Source organism: Pan paniscus, chromosome 2 (assembly GCF_029289425.2).
Source record: "Pan paniscus chromosome 2, NHGRI_mPanPan1-v2.0_pri, whole genome shotgun sequence".
Classification (NCBI taxonomy): domain Eukaryota; kingdom Metazoa; phylum Chordata; class Mammalia; order Primates; family Hominidae; genus Pan; species Pan paniscus.
In genome coordinates, this window is record NC_085926.1 from 124,683,801 (window position 1) to 124,704,661 (window position 20,861).

Consider the following 20,861-nt stretch of genomic DNA (forward strand, 5'->3'; position numbering starts at 1 on the left):
AGTAAGTAATCTGTGGGGTGATGCTTTGCAAGTGTGTGGGATATCCTGTTTCCAGCCTTTCGTCCAACAATTTTCTGCCCATTGATGATTCTTGATTTGTTTTTTCAGTTCTTCTATTGTGGTAAAATATATATAAAATAAAATTTGCCATTTAAGTCATTTTTAAGTATACAATTCATTGGCTTTAATTATAGTCACAATGTTGTGCAACCATCACCACTCTCCTTTTCCAGAACTTTTTCATCATTCCAAACTGAAACTGTACCCATCAAACAAAAACTCCCCCTTTCCCATATCTTTGGTCCTGTCAACTACTCCATTCTACTCTGTCTCTATGAATTTCACTACTCTAGGAACCTTATATAAGTGGAATCATAACAGTATTTGTCCTTTTGTAACTGGCTTATTTCACTTAACATAATACCTTCAAGGTTTATCCGTGTTATAGCATGTGTCAGAATTTCTTTCCTTTTTAAAGCTAAACAATAGTCCATTGTATGGATAGACCACATTTATTCATCTATTGATGGACACTTGAGTTGTTTCTACCTTTTGGCTATTGTGAGTAATGCTGCTGTGAACAAGAGAGTGCAAATATCTCTTCAAGACCCTGCTTTCAATTCTTTTTTTTTTCTCATTTGGAGGCAGGTCTTGCCCTGTCACCCAGGCTGGGGTGCAGTGGCACAATCATAGCTCACTGTAACCTCAAACTCCTGTGCTCAAGTGATCCTCCTGCCTCAGCCTCCTGAGTAGCTGGGACTACAGCTGTGCACCACCATGCCCATCTAATAAAAAATAATTTGTAGAGAGAGGATCTTGCTGTGTTGCCCAGGCTGGTCTCAACCTCCTGGCAAGCGATCCTCCTGCCTTGGCCTCCCAAAGCATTAGGATTATAGGCATGAGCCACTGTGCCTTGCCAATATATATATATGCACACACCCCCATAAGTAAAATTGTTGGATCATGGATTAATTTTGTTTTTAGTATTTTAAGGAACTGCCTTACTGTTTTCTATAGCAGCTGCACCATTTTACATTCTTACCAGTTTCTCCACATCTTGGAGATGAGAGGTCCAGCTTCTCCACATCTTTGTCTCTGTCTCCATCTTCACATGGCATTCTTCCCTCTGTGTCTGTCTCTGTGTCCAGATTTTCCTCTTCAAAGGACACCAATTATATGACATTTAGGGCCCACCATAATACAGTATAACTTCATTTTAACTAATTACATCTGTAAAGAATGTAATTATCTATTTCCAATTAAGCTCACATTCTGCACATCATAGCTAACTCCAGCCTCCAATGGCTGGGCTCAAGCAGTCCTCCTTCCTCAGTTTCCCAAGTATCTGGGACTATAGGCATGCACCACCATGCCTGGCTAATTTTTTTATTTTTTAATAGGGACAGAGTCTTGCTATGTTGACCAGTCTGGTCTCAAACTATTGGCTTTAAGTGATTCTCCTGCCTTGGCCTCCTAAAGGGCTGGGATTACAAATGTGAGCCACCGCACCCAGTCCTGTTAATTCTTCTTTAAATGTTTGGTAGAATTCACTACTGAAGCCATCTGGTTCTGGACTTTTCCTTGTTGGGAGGTTTTTGATTATTGACTTTGATTACTCTTGTTAAAGTCTTTTTGAAATGTTCTATTTATTCTTGAGTTAGTGTAGGTAATTTGTGTGTTTCTAAGAATTAGTCTTTTTCATCCAGGTTATCCAATTTGTTGGCATATATTTGTTTATAATGCTCCTTATGTCCTTTTTATTTCTGTAGAGTCATTAGTAATGTTCCTATTTTTATTTCTTATTTTAGGTATTTGTATTTGCTATCTTTTTCTTTGTCAGTCTTGCTAAAGGCTTGTCAATTTTGTTGATCTTTTAAAAGAACCAACTTTTGACTTCATTGATTATCTTTTGTTTTTCTATTCTCTGCTTCATTTATCTCCACTCTAATAATCTTTATTATTTCCTTCCTTTTGCCAGCTTTGGGTTTAGTTTACTCTTTTTCTAGTTCTTTAAGTTATAAACTTAGGTTATTAGTTTGAGATCTTTCTTGTAATGTAAAGATGTATGCTGTAAATTTCCCCTTGAGCACTGCTTTCCCTCTATCCCGTAAGTTTTGGTATGTTGTGTTTTTGTTTTCATCCATTTCAAGTTATATCCTAATTTCCTTTTCTGTTTTCTTCTTTGATAAATTGGTTGTTGAGTATGTGATTTCCACAATATTTGTGAATTTTTCAGTTTTCTTTCTCATTGATTTCTACCTTCATTCCATTGTGGTTGGAGAAGATACTTCTTGTGATTTCTGTCTTCTAAATTTGTTGAAGCTTGTTTTGTGCCCAATATATGGTCTATGGGGAGTGTTCTACATATGTCTATTAAGCCTCATTGGTTTATAGTATTGTTCAAGTCCTCTGTTTTCTTATTAATCTGTCAAATTGTTCTGTTTATTATTGAGAATAGGGTATTGAAATCTTGAACTATTATTTTAGAACTATTTGTCCCTTTTATGAACGTTTGCTTCCTATACTTTGGAGCTCTGTTTTTCAGTGCATGTATATTTATACTTGATATATCTTCTTGATGAATTGACCCTTTTATTAACGTATATCCTTTTTTGTTTCTTGTGACTATTTTGTACTTAAAGTCTACTTTATTTTGCATATTATTATAGCCACCCAGCTCTTTTAGTTATTTTGCATACTTTCAGTTCCAACCTATGTGCCTTTGGATCTAATGTAATTTTCTTGTAGACAGTTTATGTATCCATTCTGCCAATCTCTGCCTTTTGATTGGAGTGTTTAATACATTTACATTTAAAGTAATTATTGAGAAGGAAGGACTTTTGCCATTTTTGCTATTTGTATAGCTTTTATTGTCCCTCAGTCCTTCATTTCTGCCTTCTTTTGTATGTAGTTGATTTTTCTAATGTAGTTAACTGATTTGATTCCCTTCTGCTTTCTTCCTTTCCTTTCCTTTCTGCTTCTTCCTTTCCCCTTTCATCTTTCTCCTTTTTCTTTTCCCTTTTCCTTTCCTTTTTCCCTCTCCTTCCTTTCCTTCCCCTCCCCTCCCTTTCCCTCTTCTCCCTTTTTCCCCCTCTTCTCCCCTTTTTCTCCCTCTTCTCCCTCCCCCTCCTCTTTCAACAAGGTTGTGCTCTGTTGTCCAGGCTGCAGTACAGTGGCATGATCATAGCTCACTGTAATCTCAAACTTCTGGGTTCACACAAGCGTGCCTCAGCCTCCTAAGTACCTAGGCCTATAGGTGGTTGCCACCATGCCCAACTATTGTTTTTGTTTGTTTATTTGTTTGTATTTTTTTAAAGATGGGGTCTTGTTATGTTGTCCAGGCTAGTCTTGAACTCCTGGCCTCAAGTGATCCTCTTGCCTTGGCCTCCCGAAGTGCTGGGCTTACAAGCATGAAGTACCACACTCAGCCTCATTTCTTTTAGCGTATATTCTTCAGATACTTTCTTTGTGGTTACAATGGGGATTACAGTTAACATCCAAAATTTCTAACAATCCAGTGGAATTGATATCAGTTTAACTTAAAATCTCTGCCAATTCATGGAGACAGAAAGTAGAATAGAAGTTACCAGAGGCTATGGGAGAGGAAGTTGAGGAATTATGGTTTAACCAGTAAAGAGCTTTTGTGTGGGATGATGCAAAAGTTTTAGAAATGGATAGTGGTGGTAGTTACTCAGCATTTTGGATGTACATAATGCTGAAATTGTATGCTTTACAATGGTTAAAAATGGCATATTTTATTTATATTTTACCACAGAGAATAAAGCTAAAAACAACTAACTCTGCTTCTATATAGCTCTGCTCCCCTATTTATGTTATCATCACAAATTATATTTTTATACATTGTGTCCCAATAATATAGATTTATAATTTTTTTGTTTTCTAGACAATTATATCATTTATTTAAAATGTTTACTCTAAGAAATATATATATACACACACATATATACACATACATACATACATGCATATATATATATATAAATATATGAAATAATACAATTACAGCACTAAACCAGGCACCTTCAACCAAATCACAACCTTCTCTTTGATTCCCCTTCATGCTAATCGTCTTTCAAATTCTTTGTCCTGAGCTGGAAGACCAGTCAGATGCCCATGGGGTCAGCACCAAGCACGTTCCCAGCTGGGCAACTGTGTACCTTTCTCTAGGAGTACAAGACGACCTTCCCCACAACTCCTTGTTTTAAAGGATTTAACCCATTCGGAAGTTCATTTTTTAATTTAAACCAAAGGGAGGTGCGGGACAAGGCAGTCTTCACTTCGAAGGTCCCTTTCCTGCTCCACTCCCTGGTTAGGGTTCTAGAAGAGGCTGGCTGCCAGGTTTACATGAGGCTGCCGGAAGATCTAAGTGCAGCTCCGCCCAGGGCGGCTCCTGCAAAGGCTAGGACTTTGGGTGCTGCGTCCTCAACCCTCTTGGTGACCACAACTCAAAGGAGAGACGTCAAGGATTCCAGGAGCACAGATGCCTGGGTTGCGTTCCAGGAAAGAGACCTGTCCAGGCAAACGGATCAGGCTGTCTCCTGGAAGTTTGAGTTAGAGATGGTGGTTTTGGGGTGATTTGGACAAATTAGGTTAGTTTAGCAAAGCTCTGAAGTGGCAGAAGCTTCTCCCCTGGACTACTGATTGAACACAGAACACGAGATGCGCGTGGCATCTCTAAGACTAAGTCTTAGAGAGATGCAGGCCAGTTTCCTCCCATAGGGCCTTGGGACTGGCGGGACAGACACTGCTACATGCCCTCCAAGGGTGGGAGTCACGGTAAGGAGTGACTGGGGTGGAAAATAGGGAAAAAAGCAACAACAACTAGATCATTTTTGGCATTTTAACATGGAGACAGTGACAAGTGGTAACAATAGCAAATGCAAACAACAACAACAAAAAAACTTGAAGAGACCAATATTTAACTTTCCCATCTACCCAGTTCTCACATTTAAGTTCTATTCTCATCTCCCCCATAAGCACCACTGAATTAAATATCTATTTTAAAGCACCCAAACCAGTCCAGACCCTCTGGAAACCAAGAGCCCTAGCCAGAGCTGTCGCCTCTCTTGGGTCCAGGTGAGAGGAGGGTTCCAGGAAAGGCACCTCATTACTCACTCAGCACAGCGAGCTCGGGCACAGGCACTTGACGGGGATACTGGTGGCAGTCACAGCATCCGTGCTGACACGCAAGGAAGGACATTCTTTGGTAATCTCAAATATTTGGTACTAGAGCCAAGCAAACGTGACTAAAGAGAGCTGAGTCAGCAGAACGGTACCCCGAGTCTCAGTAACAGGACGGCCTGTGCGACGCAGGATCCAGGTAGGGGAAAAAAGGAGACCAAAGCACAAGGTGATCAAGGCTGGTACAGAAAGGGCTGATCCTTCTTGCAAGGACTGGAGAATGCACTTGACTGCTGGCGGATCAATCTCTAATTGGTGAGTGCATGTGACAAGGCTCAGCCCTGGCTCCACAGGGAACCACCTCTGCCCCACCCCCAAGTCCCCATGGTTCCACCATCACCTGATTTTCATTTGGACTTCTTTAACAGCTAAAGTAGATATAAATGGCTAAACACAGACTCCCAATCCCCCTTCAGGGGGACACTGCAGATTATAGGCAGCCAAGGGGAGAAACAGAACCAACACCGGCTTAGGCCAATCTGCAAGAAAAAGCAGGAAAGGAGGACCCAGATGCTTCCAAAGCATGTGAGCGTGGTTTTGGATGGAAGCAGGCCGGTGACTTTGCCTGGCTGCTGCTGGTTCCTGTAAGGGACATTTTTTCTGATTAAATGGCGATTCCTCTTCTATGTAGCATCTGCTTGGATCATGATGGTAATCATAACTGGAAAGGGGTGTTTTGGGGAGTGTATTCAGGAGAGGAAGAAAGAAAAAACTTAAAAAAAAAACCTAGATTGCTGAAAGTTTCTGCCTCTTGTAGGAATGGTAAGTCAACTATCAGCAAGTATTTTAATTTGACATTAAGGGGAAAAAAACGTACTTTGGAAAGCATACAGAACAAAAGGTAAATATTGGATCACTTGTAAAATGGAATCTTATGGAGTCTAAACAAAAATGCACCTTAGGTCAGCTTTTGCTTTTTTAAATACCTCGTTTGACTTCCCATCCCAGTGCACATGGAAATGACAGCTGCCACGAGAGGTGTAGAGTCGGAGAAGTCTCTGGGAGCATCAAAGGGTTTGGCGGTTGTATTCTGGTAGTTTCTTGATCTTCTCTTTCTCGGTCTCAACTTTTGTCTCTTGGTGTCACCAAAGAGTGTGAGTAGCCCATGGTGACCTTCTCTGAGAAAATGCCATCCAGAGTCTTCACCTCCTGGGCTGCAGTGGAAGACTTGGGCTTGTGGTCCCTTAGCCCAGTTCCCCGAAGGTCGGTGATGGGCCCCAGCTATGGTGCTCTCTCGGTGGCCACAGTGATGCTGCTCTTCCCACAAGCCAGGCTCTGGATTATCCAGCCACAGAGGTCCTGCACTGCTTTTGGGTATGTGGTAGATTCACGGGAGGTGTTGGTGGCCCCCTGGAAAAACAGACCACCCACTTCACTGATGGCGAAGGAGCAGGTGTAACCAGTATAGATCTGGGACACCCGATGTCCAGGGAAGTCAAACAGCTTCACCAGGTGGGGGACCATCTCATCCTGCTCTGCATGGCCCAGCCGGCCATAGCCACTGAAGACCCAGGAGAAGACTCACTTCTGGGAGTCCAGGACCAGTGTGTGGTTAGCGCCACAGGCTACGTCTCACACAGCTACATTTGGTACAGGCAGGATCTGCCTCAATGAAAATGGCCACTCACTGGGGAACCAGTCTGTAGTTGTACTCTGTCCGCCATGCCCGGGCGATGAACTTCCCATCCGAGTTGTGTCCCAGCTGACCATATTCATGGCTCCCAAAGGAATAGAGGTTTCCTTTGCAGTCCATTATCATACTGAATTCAGCCCCAAAGGCCATTTTGGTAATTGGCTGGCCATTGTACATTATCTGTGCGGGGCTGGGGATAGTGTCTGTCAGGTTGCCAAGGCCCAGCTGCCCCATCTTGTTCTCCCCAAACGCAAACACGGAGCCCATTTCCATCAAGGCCAAGGTGTAGTTCTGCCCACATGCTGCAGACATGATCACTTCGTGGCTGAGGCCCTCGATGAGTCTGGGGGCTCCTACTCTCTTGGTGTCACCATGTCCCAGCTGCCCTTTCTCATTCCTAGATTTCCAAAGAATCTTTCCTGACTTTTCCTCCCATGCCTGTTAGGTGCTCTCTTTTCTGTCCAGACCATGATTTTCCCACCAGGCACCTGTGTGTTGTTAGCTTACCCAAAGCATTTTCTATTTTTTATTTCTATTTATTTATTTTCAACATTTAGGTTCAGGGGTGCTTGTGAAGGTTTATTATATAGGTAAACTGCATGTCACAGGGGTTTGGTGTACTAATAATTTCATCACCCAGATAATTAGCCTGGTACCCAAAGGGTATTTTTTCTGATTCTCTCCATCTTCCTACCTTCCACCCTCAAGTAGGCCCCAGTGTCTGTTATTCCCCTCCTAGTATCCAAGTGTTTTCATTGTTTAGCTCCCACTTGTAAGTGAGAACATGCAGCCTTTGGTTTACTGTTGCTGTGTTAGTTTGCTTAGGATAATGGCCTCCAGCTCCATCTATGTTGCCACAAAGGACACGATCTCATTCTTTTTTATGTCTGCATAGTATTCCATGGTGTACATGTACCACATTTTGTTTATCCAGTGTACCATGGATGAGTATTTAGGTTGATGCCATATCTTTCCTATTGTGAATAGTGCTGCAGTGAACATATGTGATATGGTTTGGGTCTGTGTCCCCGCCCAAATCTCATGTCGAATTGTAATCCCCAGTGTTGGAGGTGGGGCCTAGTGGGCAGTGATTGGATCGTGGGGGTAGATTTCTCATGCATGGTTTAGCACCATCCCCTTAGTGCTGTTTGTGTGATAGTGAGTGAGTTCTTGTGAGATCTGTTTATTTAAAAGTGTGTAGCACCTCCCCTAACCTCTCTCTCTTGCTCCTGCTTCTGCCCTGTAAGATAGCTGTTCCCCCTTTGCCTTACACCATGATTGGAAACTTCCTGAGGTCTCTGCAGAAGCAGAAGCCACTATGCTTCCTGTACAGCCATGCACAGGAAGAACTTGTTCTTCTTGTGTACCTTTTCATCCTGTGCAGCAGAACTGCGAGCCAGTTAAACCATTTTTCTTTATAAACTACCCAGTCTCAGGTATTTCTTTATAGCTGTGCAAGAACGGACTAATACAATATGCGTGCGTGTGTCTTTATGGCAGAACAATTTATATTCCTTTGGGTATATACCCAATAATGAGATTGCTGGATTGAATGATAGTTCAATTTTAAGTTCTTTGGGGAATCTCGCCACATTTTCCACAGAGGCTGAAGTAATTTACATTCCCACAGCAGTGTCTATAAGCATTCCCTTTTCCCCACAACCTCGCCAACATCTATTATTTTTTGACTTTTTAATAATATTCTGACTGGTGTAAGATGGTATCTCATTTTGATTTTGATTTGCATTTCTCTAATGGTTAGTGATGTTGAGCATTTTTTCATATGCTCATTGGCTGCATGTATGTCCTTTGCCCACTTCTTAATGGGGTTATTTTTTTGCTTATTAATTTGCTTAAGTTTCTTACAGATTCTAGGTATTAGACCTCTGTCAGATGTATAGTTTGCAAATATTTTCTCCCATTTTGTAGGTCGCACGTTTACTCTGTTGATAGTTTCATTTGCTCTGCAGAAGTTCTTTAGTTTAATTAGATTCCATTTGCCAATTTTTGTTTTTGTTGCAATTGCTTTTGGTGTCTTTGTTGCGAAATATTTGCCAAGTCCTATGTTCAGAATGGTATCTTCCAGTATTTTATGGTTCTAGGTTTTACATTTAAATATTTAATCCATCTTGAGTTGATTTTGTCTGTATTGTAAGGTAGGGGTTCAGTATCACTCTTCTGCATATAGCTAGCCAGTTATCACAGCACCATTTATTGAATAGGGAGTCTTTTCCTCATTGCTGGTTTTGTCAAAGATTAGATGATTCTTAGGTATGTGGCATTACTTCTGGGTTCTCTATTCTGTTCCATTGGTCTGTGTGTCTGTTTTTGTACCAATACTCTGCCGTTTTGTTTACTGTAGCCCTGTAGTATAGTTTGAAGTTGGGTAACATGATATCTCCCGCTTTGTTCTTTTTGCTTAGGATTGCCTTGGCTATTTGGGCTCTTTTTTTCTTTCATTTTTTTGAGACGGAGTCTCACTCTGTTGCCCACGCTAGAGTGCAGTGTTGCGATCTTGGCTCACTGCAACCTCTGCCTCCCAGTTCAAATGATTCTCCTGCCTCAGTCTCCCGAGTAGCTGGGATTACAGACCTGTGCCACCACTCCTGGCTAATTTTTTTTGTACTTTTAGTAGAGATGGGGTTTTGCCATGTTGGCCAGGCTAGTCTTGAACTCCTAACCTCAAGTGATCCACCCAGCTTGGCCTCCCAAAGTGCTGAGATTACAGGCATGAGCCACCATACCTGGCCCGGGCTCTTTTTTGAATATGAATTCAATATGAATTTTAAAATAGTTTTTCCTAATTCTGTGAAGAATATCATTGGTAATTTGATAGGAATAGCATTGAATCTGTAAATTGCTTTGTGCAGTATGGCCATTTTAATCATACTAGTTTTTTGTATCCGTGAGCATAGAATGTTTTTCCATTTGTTTGTGTCATCTCTGATTTCTTTGAGCCATGTTTTGTTTTGTTTTGTAATTCTCATTGTAGAGATTTTTTACCTCCTTGGTTACATGTATTCTAAGGTATTTTATTCTTTTTGTGGCTATTGTGAATGGGATTGTGCTCTTGATTTGGCTCTTGGCTTGGATGTTTTTGGTGTATAGTAATGCTACTGATTTTTGTATGTTGCTTTTGTATCCTGAAACTGTGCTGAAGTTGTTTATCAGATCAGGGAGCTTTGGGCAGAGACTAGATATAAAATCATGTTGTCTGCAAATAGGGATAATTTGACTTCCTCTTTTCCTGTTTGGATGCTGTTTATTCTTTCTGTTGTCTGATTGCTCTGGCCAGGATTTCCAATAATATGTTGAATAGAAGTGATCAGAAAGGACATTCTTGTCTTGTGCCAGTTTTCAAGGGGAATGCTTCCAGCTTTTGCCCATACAATATGATACTGGATGTGGATTTGTCATAGATAGCTCTTATTTTCAAGTATGCTCCTTCAATGCCTAACTTATTGAGGGTTTTTAACATGAAGGGATGTTGAATTTTATAGGAAACCTTTTCTGCATCTATTGAGATGGTCATGTGGTTTTGTTTTTAGTTCAGTGAATGGGTTGAATCACATTTATTGATATGCATATGTTGAACCAACCTTGCATCCCAGGGATAAAGCTTACTTGATCATGATGTATTAGCTTTTCTGTGTGCTACTGGATTTGGTTTGCTGGTATTTTGTTTAGGATTTTTGCATCTGTGTTTATCAAGGATATTGGGCTGAAGCTTTCTCTTTTTGTTGTGTCTCTGCCAGGTTTTTGGTATCAGGATGATGCTGGCCTCATTGAATGAGTTGTGGAGAAGTCCCTCCTCCTCAATTTTTTGAAATAGTTTCAGTAGGAATGGTACCAACTATTCTTTATAAATCTGGTAGAATTCAGCTGTGAATCCATTTGGTCTTGCGCTTTTTTTGGTTGGTAGGGTTTTTATTGCTAATTCAATTTTGGAACTTGTTATTGGTCTGTTCAGGGATTTAATTTCTTTCTGGTTTAGTCCTGGGAGGTTGTATGTGTCCAGGAATTTATCCACTTCTTCTAGATTTTCTAGTTTCTTTGCATAGAGTTGTTCGTAGTAGTCTCTGATGGTTTTCTCTATTTCTGTGGGGTCAGTGGTAATGTACCCTTTGTTATTTCTTTTTTTCTTTTTCCTTTTTTTTTTTTTTTTTTGAGATGGAGTCTTGCTCTGTCGCCAGATTGGAGTGCAGTGGCGCAATCTCGGCTCACTGCAACCTCCGCCTGCCAGGTTCAGGCGATTCCCCTGCCTCAGCCTCCTGAGTAGCTGGGACTACAGGCACGTACCACCACGCCCGGCTAATTTTTTGTATTTTAGTATAGACAGGGTTTCACCATATTGGCCAGGATGGTCTTGATCTCCTGACCTCGTGATCTTGATCCGCCCACCTCGGCCTCCCAAAGTACTGGGCTTACAGGCATGAACCACCACGCCTGGCCCCCTAAAGGGGGGTTCTCCTCTCTTATTTTCTTTGTTAGTCTAACTAGTGGTCTATCTTATTTATTTTTTCAAATAACCAACTCCTGGGTTTGTTGATATTTCGTATGGTTTTTAATGTCTCAATTTCTTTCAATTCAGCTCTGATTTAGGTTATTTTTTGTCTTCCAGCTTTAGGGCTGTTTTGCTCTTGCTTCTCTGGTTCTTCTAGTTGTGATTTAGGTTGTTAATTGGGGATCTTTCTAAGTTTTTGATGTGGGTATCTAGTGCTATAAACCGCCCTCTTAACACTGCCTTAGCTATGTCCTGAGAGATTCTATATGTTGTATCTTTGTTCTCATTAGTTTCAAATAATTACTTGTTTTCTTCCTTAATTTCATTACTTACCCAAAAGTCATTCTGTATGTGCCATGTGGCAATATGAAGTTGTTTTTGGGTGGAGAGTTCTGTAGATGTATATTAGGTCCATTTGGTCAAGTGTTGAGTCCAGGTCTTGAGTATCTTTGTTAATTGTCTGCCTCAGTGGTCTCTCTAATACTGTCAGTGGGGTGTTGAAATCTACCCCTACTATTATGTAGGAATGTTAGTCTCTTCATAGGTTTTTTGTTTTTTTGAGATAGAGTCTTGCTTTGTCACCCAGGCTGGAGTGTAGTGGCGCAATCTCGGCTCACCGCAAGCTCCGCCTCCTGGGTTCACGCCATTCTCCTGCCTCAGCCTCCTGAGTAACTGGGACTACAGGTGCCCGCAACCACGCCTGGCTGATTTTTTGTATTTTTAGTAGAGGCAGGATTTCACCATGTTAGCCAGGATGGTCTTGATCTCCTGACCTCGTCCGCCTGCCTCAGCCTCCCAAAGTGCTGGAATTACAGGCGTGATCATAGGTCTTTAAGAACTTCCCTTATGAACCTGGGTGCTCCTGTGTTGGGTATATATACATTTAGGATAGTTAGGTCTTCTTGTTAAATTGAACTCTTTACCATTGTGTAACACCCTTTGTCTTTTTTATCTTTGTTGGTTTAAAGTCTGTTTTCTCTTAGATTAGGATTACAACTCCTGCTATTTTTTGTTTTCCATTTGCTTGGTAGATTTTTCTGTATTCCTTTATTTTGAGCCTGTGGATGTCATTGCATGTGAGATGGGTCTCTTGAAGACAGCATACCATTGGGTCTTCTTTATCCAGCTTGCCACTCTGTGCCTTTCAATGGGGTATTTAGCCCAATTATGTTCAAGGTTAGTATTGATATGTGTGAATTTGAACTTGTCATCATGTTATTAGCTGTTTATTCAGATTTGTTTGTGTGGTTGCTTCATAGTGTCACTGGTCTATGTACTTTGGTGTGTTTTTGTAGTGGCCAGTAACAGTCTTTCCTTTCAATATTTGGTGCTCCTTTCAGGACCTCTGGTAAGGCAGTTCTAGTGGTAATGAATTCCCTCAGCATTTGCTTGTTGGAAAAGGATCTTATTTCTCCTTTACTTATGAAGCTTAGTTTGGCTGGATATGAAATTCTTGGTTAGACTTTTTTTTTTTTTCTTAAAGAATGCTGAATATAGGGCCCCAATCTCTTCTGGCTTGCAGGGTTTCTGTAGAAAGATCTGCTGTTAGCCTGATGGGGTTCCCTTTGTAGGTGACCTGCCCTTTCTCTCTAACTGCCTTTAACATTTTGACCTTGGAGAATCTGATGATTATATGTCTTGGGGATGGTCTTCTTGTGTAATGTCTTGCAGGTGTTTTCTCCCTGCAGTATTTTCAAGTAATACCTGCCCTTTTCCAGCCTTAGTTCTGAATTAGGTGAAAGGGAGAAGTGCTTTGCATCAGTCCTTCAGGCAGCCGTCAGACAGGTTAGAACAGATGCACACAATAATTTACGAGTAATACCTGCCGTGCTCCCTGTGGAACCAAGGACCAGAGTCTCACGTTGGGAATGTGGCTACAACTGAGCCATGACAGCGATAGGGCAAAGGCAAGTAAAAACACCAGAAAGTTTTCCTACTGTTTTCAAGTGGCCTTTTTCTTTATTCAGCATTCTCTTGCTTGTTTTAAACTTTGGACTATTTTTCAGAGCTTTGAGAAAGTTGGTTCTGACAGTTTCTGCTTTTCTTTTTTTTTTTTTTTTTTTTTTTTTTTTTTTTTTTTTTTTTGAGACAGAGCATCAGAGTCGCCTAGGCGAAGTGCAGTGGCACGATCTTGGCTCACTGCAACCTCTGCCTCCCAGGTTCAAGCAATTCTCCTGTCTCATCCTTCCAAGTAGCTGGGATTACAGGCACACACTGTCATGCCCAGCTAATTTTTTGTATTTTAGTAGAGATGGGGTTTCACTATGTTGCCCAGACTGGTCTTGAACACCTCAGCTCAGGCAATCCTCCTGCCTCGGCCTCCCAAAGTGCTGCGATTATAGGTGTGAGCCACTGTGCCCAGCCTCTGCATATTTTTCTATGTTTCTGTGGGAGGATGAGAGCTTGGAGCTGCCTGTCCCACCATTTTTCTCTTCTTTGATGATTCTTGTCTGAATCACTATGCTAGTGGTTATAAAATGATGATTTTATATTTCTGTAATGTCTTCTATATTTACTAGTTGGCATTCTATTTAAGAGTTTTATTTCCTGTTTATTAGTACTGATATGATTCAGATATTTTAATAGCATATTTTAAAATATAACTTATTGGGGTTTAATGTATACACAATAAAATTCACACGTTAAGTGCTCAGGTTGGTGATTTTGCTGAGTGTAACATGTAACAACCATATAATAACCACCTCAGTCAAGATACAGAGACTGTTCAGCTTCCCAAAAAGTTCTCTTATGCCCTTTTGCAAAGGCTTTCTTAAAACATTTTTTGGAAATTACAGATTTACAGGAAGTTGTAAGGATAGTAGAGAGAGGGCCCATGTATCCTTCATCATATTTCCCTCAGAAGTTATATCTTGTGTAAATATCATACAATATCAAAACAAAAAAGTTGGCATTGGTACAATGTATATGTGTAGTTCCATGTCACTTTATTACTTGTAAATTCCTGGAACCACGACTTCGTGCTCCCCACTAGGCCTCTCTCTGATACCACCCTGGCTGGGATGGGGAAGGGCACCTGCTTACTGCTCCCCAAGTGATCTCCACCAACAGGGAAGGCCTCACCATGCTTGGGTGGTAGTCAGAGCTCCACCACCCTTGCTCTTCTCTGACACCCTGGCAGGGAAGGTGGGTTGAGGCATCTTGTTTTGTGAGGGTGGAAGTCCAGGGTCTCCAGTTGGCCTTTGCTGGTGAGGGTGGCAGTGCAGCTATTTCTGTGGTGTTAGGCTGGAGCAGTGTACTTGTTATCTAAAAGTTTACTGTCTAAATTTGACTGTCTTGCTAAGCTGCTTCTTTCCTGGTCCTTTGGCTAGAAAGAGCTGGCTTTTCTGGGGGGCTTTCCTGGTTTATTCCCATTGGCATCCCCTCCAGCACCCAGTCTGAGATAATGAGGCAAGAAGAAAACTCAGGGAATCCACTGTCCTACCGTTCTGGGTCCTGAGGCTCCTAGCCACACTGCCATCTTGTATCTGCTTTTTAGAACCTTTTTATATCTGCTTTGTGTATGTGATGTCCAGGGCTTTTAGCTATATTTGCAGAGGCAATAGGAAGAAGTGAATCTACTCTTGCAGTGTCTTATTTTTTGACCTAAATTTCAAAGATTTGGTTCACATTATCATCAGATTTTCCTCCATAAGACAGTAATTCCAGTTTACGTTCCTACCAGCAGTGTCTGAGAGTGCCTGTGGCCAGCACTGAGTCCTAGCATCCTTTTCCATCTTGTTGATCTGACAGACAGAAATGTGTGTCAGTGGTATTAATTTTTGTTTCTTTGGTTTCAAATAGAGATTGAATATTTTTCATATATTTATGGGCATGATTTTTCCCTCTCTTATGAATTGCCTCTTCATGTCCCGAGAGAGAATTTAAAATAGAAAGTGAGGAGTAATATGTTGCTGTATCAGTTAAGGCCCAGCCAGGAGAAACTACAGCAATTATTGGAGCAGAGAATTTGATTTCAAAAGTCAGTAACTGGGTACAAGGTTATTAACTAGGTTATTGAAAGGGTAAAAAGGGAACATTAAAGTATTACGGAGTTAGCAACCGCAAGCAGCAGCTACCACCAGCTGTAGGGCTGAAGAATCAAAGGGAAGATGTAGCAGTTACTAAAACTCTAGAGGTTAAGGAAAGTCCCCATGTAACTCAGAGCTTCATGGAGGGGCACCTCATGGCTGGGACTTTTATCTTCAAGGATGAGGTACGATGAAGTTGCTTCTGCGGGTTTTGGAAAAACTGCAGGCTCAAATCAGCGGCTGCTCCAGGGCAGAACTGTTGCGGTAAAGGAACCCTGCTGGGGTCATGTTCCTCAGAACAAGAAGGGAGAGGAAGCAGACAGGGTGCAGGTGCGGATTTCCTGTAGCGCTCCCTATTGGAGAGACTTTCATGGAGCCACATGGCCACACAGGAGTGGGATTCGCTGAGTGCCAGCCAGGCCCAGCATCACAGAGACCGGTGTGGAAGGTGAGCTGGGATCTGAAGTGGAAGAATATGATGATCGGCTCAGCTACCATTCCCTTAGTAGGTGTTGCCTTGGGGTGAATGTGGAGTGGGAAACATGAATTGGCTGTGCTTCTGGTTGTCTTGGGTCTTCTTTAATAATTTCTCTGTTAATAGTTTGAGCATCTTGCTACAGTGCGTTTTAGTGTGAACATTGTTTTTGGTACAACATGGCTCCTAAATTATATTTTGCATATGGATGCTATCCTAGGTACTCTATGTCACTGCCTTTGTAGTATCATACAGAATTGGATATAAAGTTGTATATATGTACTTCACAGGGGAGACAGGGTGTTTCAAGAAGAGTTCTGATTATGTCTGATGCTCTCTTTACTTTAGATCCTAATCTGCCTTACATTCTCTCAGCTCAGTAAAGTGAGGCTTCAGTTATATTCCAGTCAAGCTAGAGACCACCACCCGTGACCAGTCCTGCACACATCCCTCTTCTGACTTCCCTGTTTTTTGTCCTGTTTGGATTGATTCTGAATTCCTAAGGATTGGGACCATGTTTATCTTAGGCATAGGACCTTGAGGGCACTTAGTAGTTGCCCAACAAATATTTGTCAAATATTGATAGCAACAACAGCAATCATATTTACTTTACATATAATCATTTAATTCTCATATCAACTCTGAGTAGTTGTTACCATATTCAATTCTGAGGTGAATTTTTTTCTTATAACATCTTTGAATTAGGGATACATTTTATAACCAGTGACATAACCAACATCATTTTTTTTCTTAGTGGTAATGGAATAATGGTTCATGTTGTAATCGATGGTGTCTTAGATTCAATTACATATGGTGTTATTCCCACTTTATAGGAAACTGGGACACAAAGAGGCAAAGTGACTTGCCCCAGGCCACACTTCTAGAAAGTGCCAGAGCTGTAGGTGAAGACCTGGCCTTTAGTTTGAGGGTCTTCCTCTTCATTATTGCCTCCCTGCCGCTCTATGCCTTTGAGCCAGCCCACCTGTCTCAGTCTCTTCCACCCTCTGTGTCTAGCTCAGACTTCACCTGCCACACCAGCCATTCTCGTCCCATGCTACTCTGCCAGTCAGCTGTCATTTCTTCTCCCCTCCCTTGAAACCCATAGCATTTCTTTATAATACTTATTTTACCTGGTTTTCTATGTTTTTATTTAATGGATTTGTCTTTTCCAAGGTATTCAGACTTCAAATCAGCTTGTAAGGTAGAAATCATACATGGTCAAAACTACCCAGGCATACATTTTAGGAAGGAAGACTGGTTAGGTTTGGGTTTGCAGTTCAGTACACTCAGTTTTTTTCTTCTACATTAGGCAAATCACTATTTCAGCATCAGATCAGCCCCAGATCATTAGTTACCAAATCAATAGTTATTTCAGCACCAAATCAGAACCACGTGAAATAGCCGCTTGTGTTTTGGGGCCATGTTACAGAAAAAATGCTAATCTTCAACATTGGATGAGCTTGTTAAGTGTAACAAGATACCCTCTAGGAGACACACAGAAATGAGGCAGACTGCAGGAGGCACCTCTTCTGCTTAGATAAGCACTGCCACACTGCATACTTCCCACTCCATACTTCCCACTCTGGGGCTCAGCCTGCATGGCCATAGGTGGCAGCCCTGTAGCAGGCACGTTGAGCTCCTTTCCAAGGCATTTGCTCATTGAGAGGAATGGCAATTGTTCTCCATTTTCAAAGCTTAAAGAAAACTGGTTTTATTTTAACAGCTTTATTAAGATATAATTCACTTACCATATGTCTCCCATTCAAAGTATCTAACTCAATTATTTTTAGTATATTCATAGAGTTGTACAACCATCACCACAGTAAATTTTAGAACATTTTTGTCACTCCCAAAAGAAACTCTCTACCCATTAGCAGTCACTCCCTATTTCCCACAACCCTTAGTCCCAGGCAACATCTAATCAACTTTGTCTCTATGGATTTTTGTGTGTTCTGAACATGCCATATAAATGGAATCATAGAATATGTGGTCTTTGTGACTAGCTTCTCATTTAGCATAATGTGTTCAAGATTCATCTATGCTGTAGCATGTATTAGTACTTCATTTCCTTCTACCACCAATATTCCATTGTATGGCCATATCACATTTTATATATCCATTAACCAGTTGATGGATATTTGGGCTGTTTCCACTTTTTTAACTACTATGAATAGTGCTGCTGTAAACATTTGTCTACAAGTTTTTCTGTGGATATGTTTTTATTCCTGTTGGTTATATACTTTGCAATGGAATGGTTGGATCAAATAGTAACTCTATGTTTAACTTTCTGAGGAATGTTGGGACTGTTTTCCAAAGTGGCTGCCTGCACCATTTTACATTCGCACTAGCAATGTGTGAGGTTTCCAGTTTCTCCACATCTTCACCAACGCTTGTCTTTTTGAGTATAGGCATCCTAGTGGGTGTGATGTGGTATCTCATTGTGGTTACGATTTGCATTTCTTAATGGCTAATGATGTTGAATATCTTTTCATGTGCTTATTGGCCATTTATATATCTTTTTTGGAGAAATGTCTATTCAGATCCTTTGTCCATTTTTAATTGGATTATTTGTCTTTTTGCTGTTGAGCTGAAGGAGGTTTTTTTGATATGTTCTGGATAGTAATCCTTTGAGATAATGATTTACAAAAATTTTCTCACATTTCCTGGGTTTCTTTTCACTTACTTGATAGTGTCCTTTGAAGCACAAAAGTTTTCAGTGTTTTTTGAAGACAGGGTCTTGCCCTGTTGCCCAGGTGGAGTGCAGTGGTGTAATCATAGCTCACTGCAGGCAGCCTTGAACTCCTGGGCTCAACCAGTTCTCCCACCTCAGCCTCCTGAGTAGCTGGAACTACAGCCATGTGCCACCACGCCTGGCTCATTAAATCTTTTTTTTTTTTTTTTTTGGTAGAGAGAGGGTCTCACTATGTTGCCTAGGCTGGTCTTGAACTTCTGGGCTCAGGCAATGCCTCCCAAAGGATTACAGACATGAGCCACTACACCAAGCCAAAAGTTTTAAATTTTGATGAAGTCCAGTTTACCTACTTTTTATTATTTGTTTATTTAAGTAAGTGTTGGGATTATAGGCATGAACCACTGTGCCTGGTAATTTTTCTTTATTGCTGGTACTTTTATTGTCACCTCTAGTAAGATTTTGCCTAACCCAAGGTCCTGAAGACTTACACCTATGATTCTTCTAAGAATTTTATAGTTTTAGGCCAGGTGCAGTGCCTCACGCCTGTAATCCGAGCACTTTGGAACACCAAGGCAGGTGGATCACGAGGTCAGGAGTTTGAGACCAGCCTGACCAACATAGTGAAACCCTGTTTCCACTAAAAATACAAAAATTAGCTGGGCATGGTGGCGCGTGCCTGTACTCCCAGCTACTCAGGAGGCTGAGGCAGGAGAATCACTTGAACTTGGGAGGTGGAGGTTGCGGTAAGCCGAGATCGCTCCTCTGCACTCCAGCCTGGTGACAGAGCGAGACTCCATCTCAAAAAAAAAAAAAAAAAAAGAATTTTATAGTTTTAGCTCTTATATTTAGGTCTGTGATGTCTTTGGAGTTAATTTTTATGTAAGGTGTAAGACAGAGGTCTAAATCCATTATTCACAAACAAAACTCTGGATATCCAGTTGTCCCAGCACTATTTGTTGAAAAGACTAGTCTTTCCCCCATTGAGTTGTCCTGGCATGCTTGTTGAAAGTAAAAATATTTAGTTTTTGCCAAGCATATATAGTTGATTTCATAATAGATAAATACAGATATTAAGCACCTCTGTTGTATGTCTTATCTGCCCTATTAAGGTTATAAACTCCTTAGGGCAAGAAAAAGTCATGTCCTATTTATCTTTACTTCTCTTTAGCATCCAGCTCAGTATCTACTATATACTGGTCTTGTGAGTGCATCAGAGCCAGCTGTAGAGACTTAATCAATGAAAATGTGAGAGAATATTCCTTTTGGTCAGTTAAGTGTGTTCCAGATCCTGCCAATGAGCTTATATCACTAATACTGTAGTAAGCAAATCGTATAGTGATTTACCTTCTGTGTATTTAAAAAACAAAGTCTCAGTGTGATGCGTCTGTGTTTGTCACACTAATCATCCCTTTTAATGGAGAGCTCCTGTCAGGCACGTAAGCTTGGGTCTAGCCATCCAGAATTTAAGAATGGTTTGTCTTCAAGTGTTTTCAGCACTTGGATAATGAAAGTTAGGGAAACACCTAAGGGAGGGTTTCTCCCACCTTTTGTTTTTAGTTTTTTCTATTAATTTCCTTCATTTGTGTTTTATTTTTGAACAGATAATACATTGACATGATTCAAAAGTCCAAAGGTATCCAATAAAAAGGCTCCATCACTCCAATCTTCCAGCCGCCTGGCTCCCTGCCTTGGGTAAGAGTTGTTATTGATTTCTTCTGTGTTCGTCCAGAGGTAGCTGATGCATATACAAAATAGTATTTTCTGTACTTTCTTTTCCCTGTTTAATCTTCCCCCCTTTTATTACACAGATGGCCCCTTATCTTCGCCTGATTCTCCCTTGCTTTGGAGGGTCATCTTCTTGATTCTGGCTTGCCTGTCTAGACTTGCAGTGGCCTTGATGGCCCGCTTGCTAAGATCCTTGGTCATCCTACCTCTGTGGTGCTGTTTCAGGCCTTTGGATTAATTAGCAAGGTGTGTGAAGAGGCTGTGCTTCAGGGTAATGCTGCTGTGTGTGGACTGCTTTTGGCCTCAAGGGACAGAACACCCAACTATCAGAGGCTTAACAGCCCAACCATGTATTATCTTCCTGCACAAGAAGACTGCAGGCAGACAAATGCTGATATAGTGTGCTATTCCACCTGTGTCTGAGCAGATGGTGGCTTCCCCACAGTTCTGTGGCCTTTTCCCTCATGGTCACAAGGCATCCAGTCCTCACATCAGCACCTCAAGCAGGAAAGACACTTCTCCAGCCACTTTTGCACATGTCTCATTGGCTGGAGCTGAGACCTGTGACCATCTCAGACCCACCACTGTAAAGGACAGTAGGA

The 20,861-nt window shown here is 41.3% G+C and overlaps 1 protein-coding gene and 1 pseudogene across 8 annotated transcripts in view; one reads left to right on the top strand and one right to left on the bottom strand.

The window, feature by feature from the left end:
- The window catches only part of CHCHD6 (coiled-coil-helix-coiled-coil-helix domain containing 6), a 260,690-nt gene that overhangs the window by 60,551 nt on the left and 179,278 nt on the right, over window positions 1-20,861 (top strand). The gene's annotated exons all lie outside the window — the stretch shown is intronic.
- The window catches only part of LOC103785504 (protein RCC2-like), a 54,000-nt pseudogene continuing 39,348 nt past the window's right edge, over window positions 6,210-20,861 (bottom strand).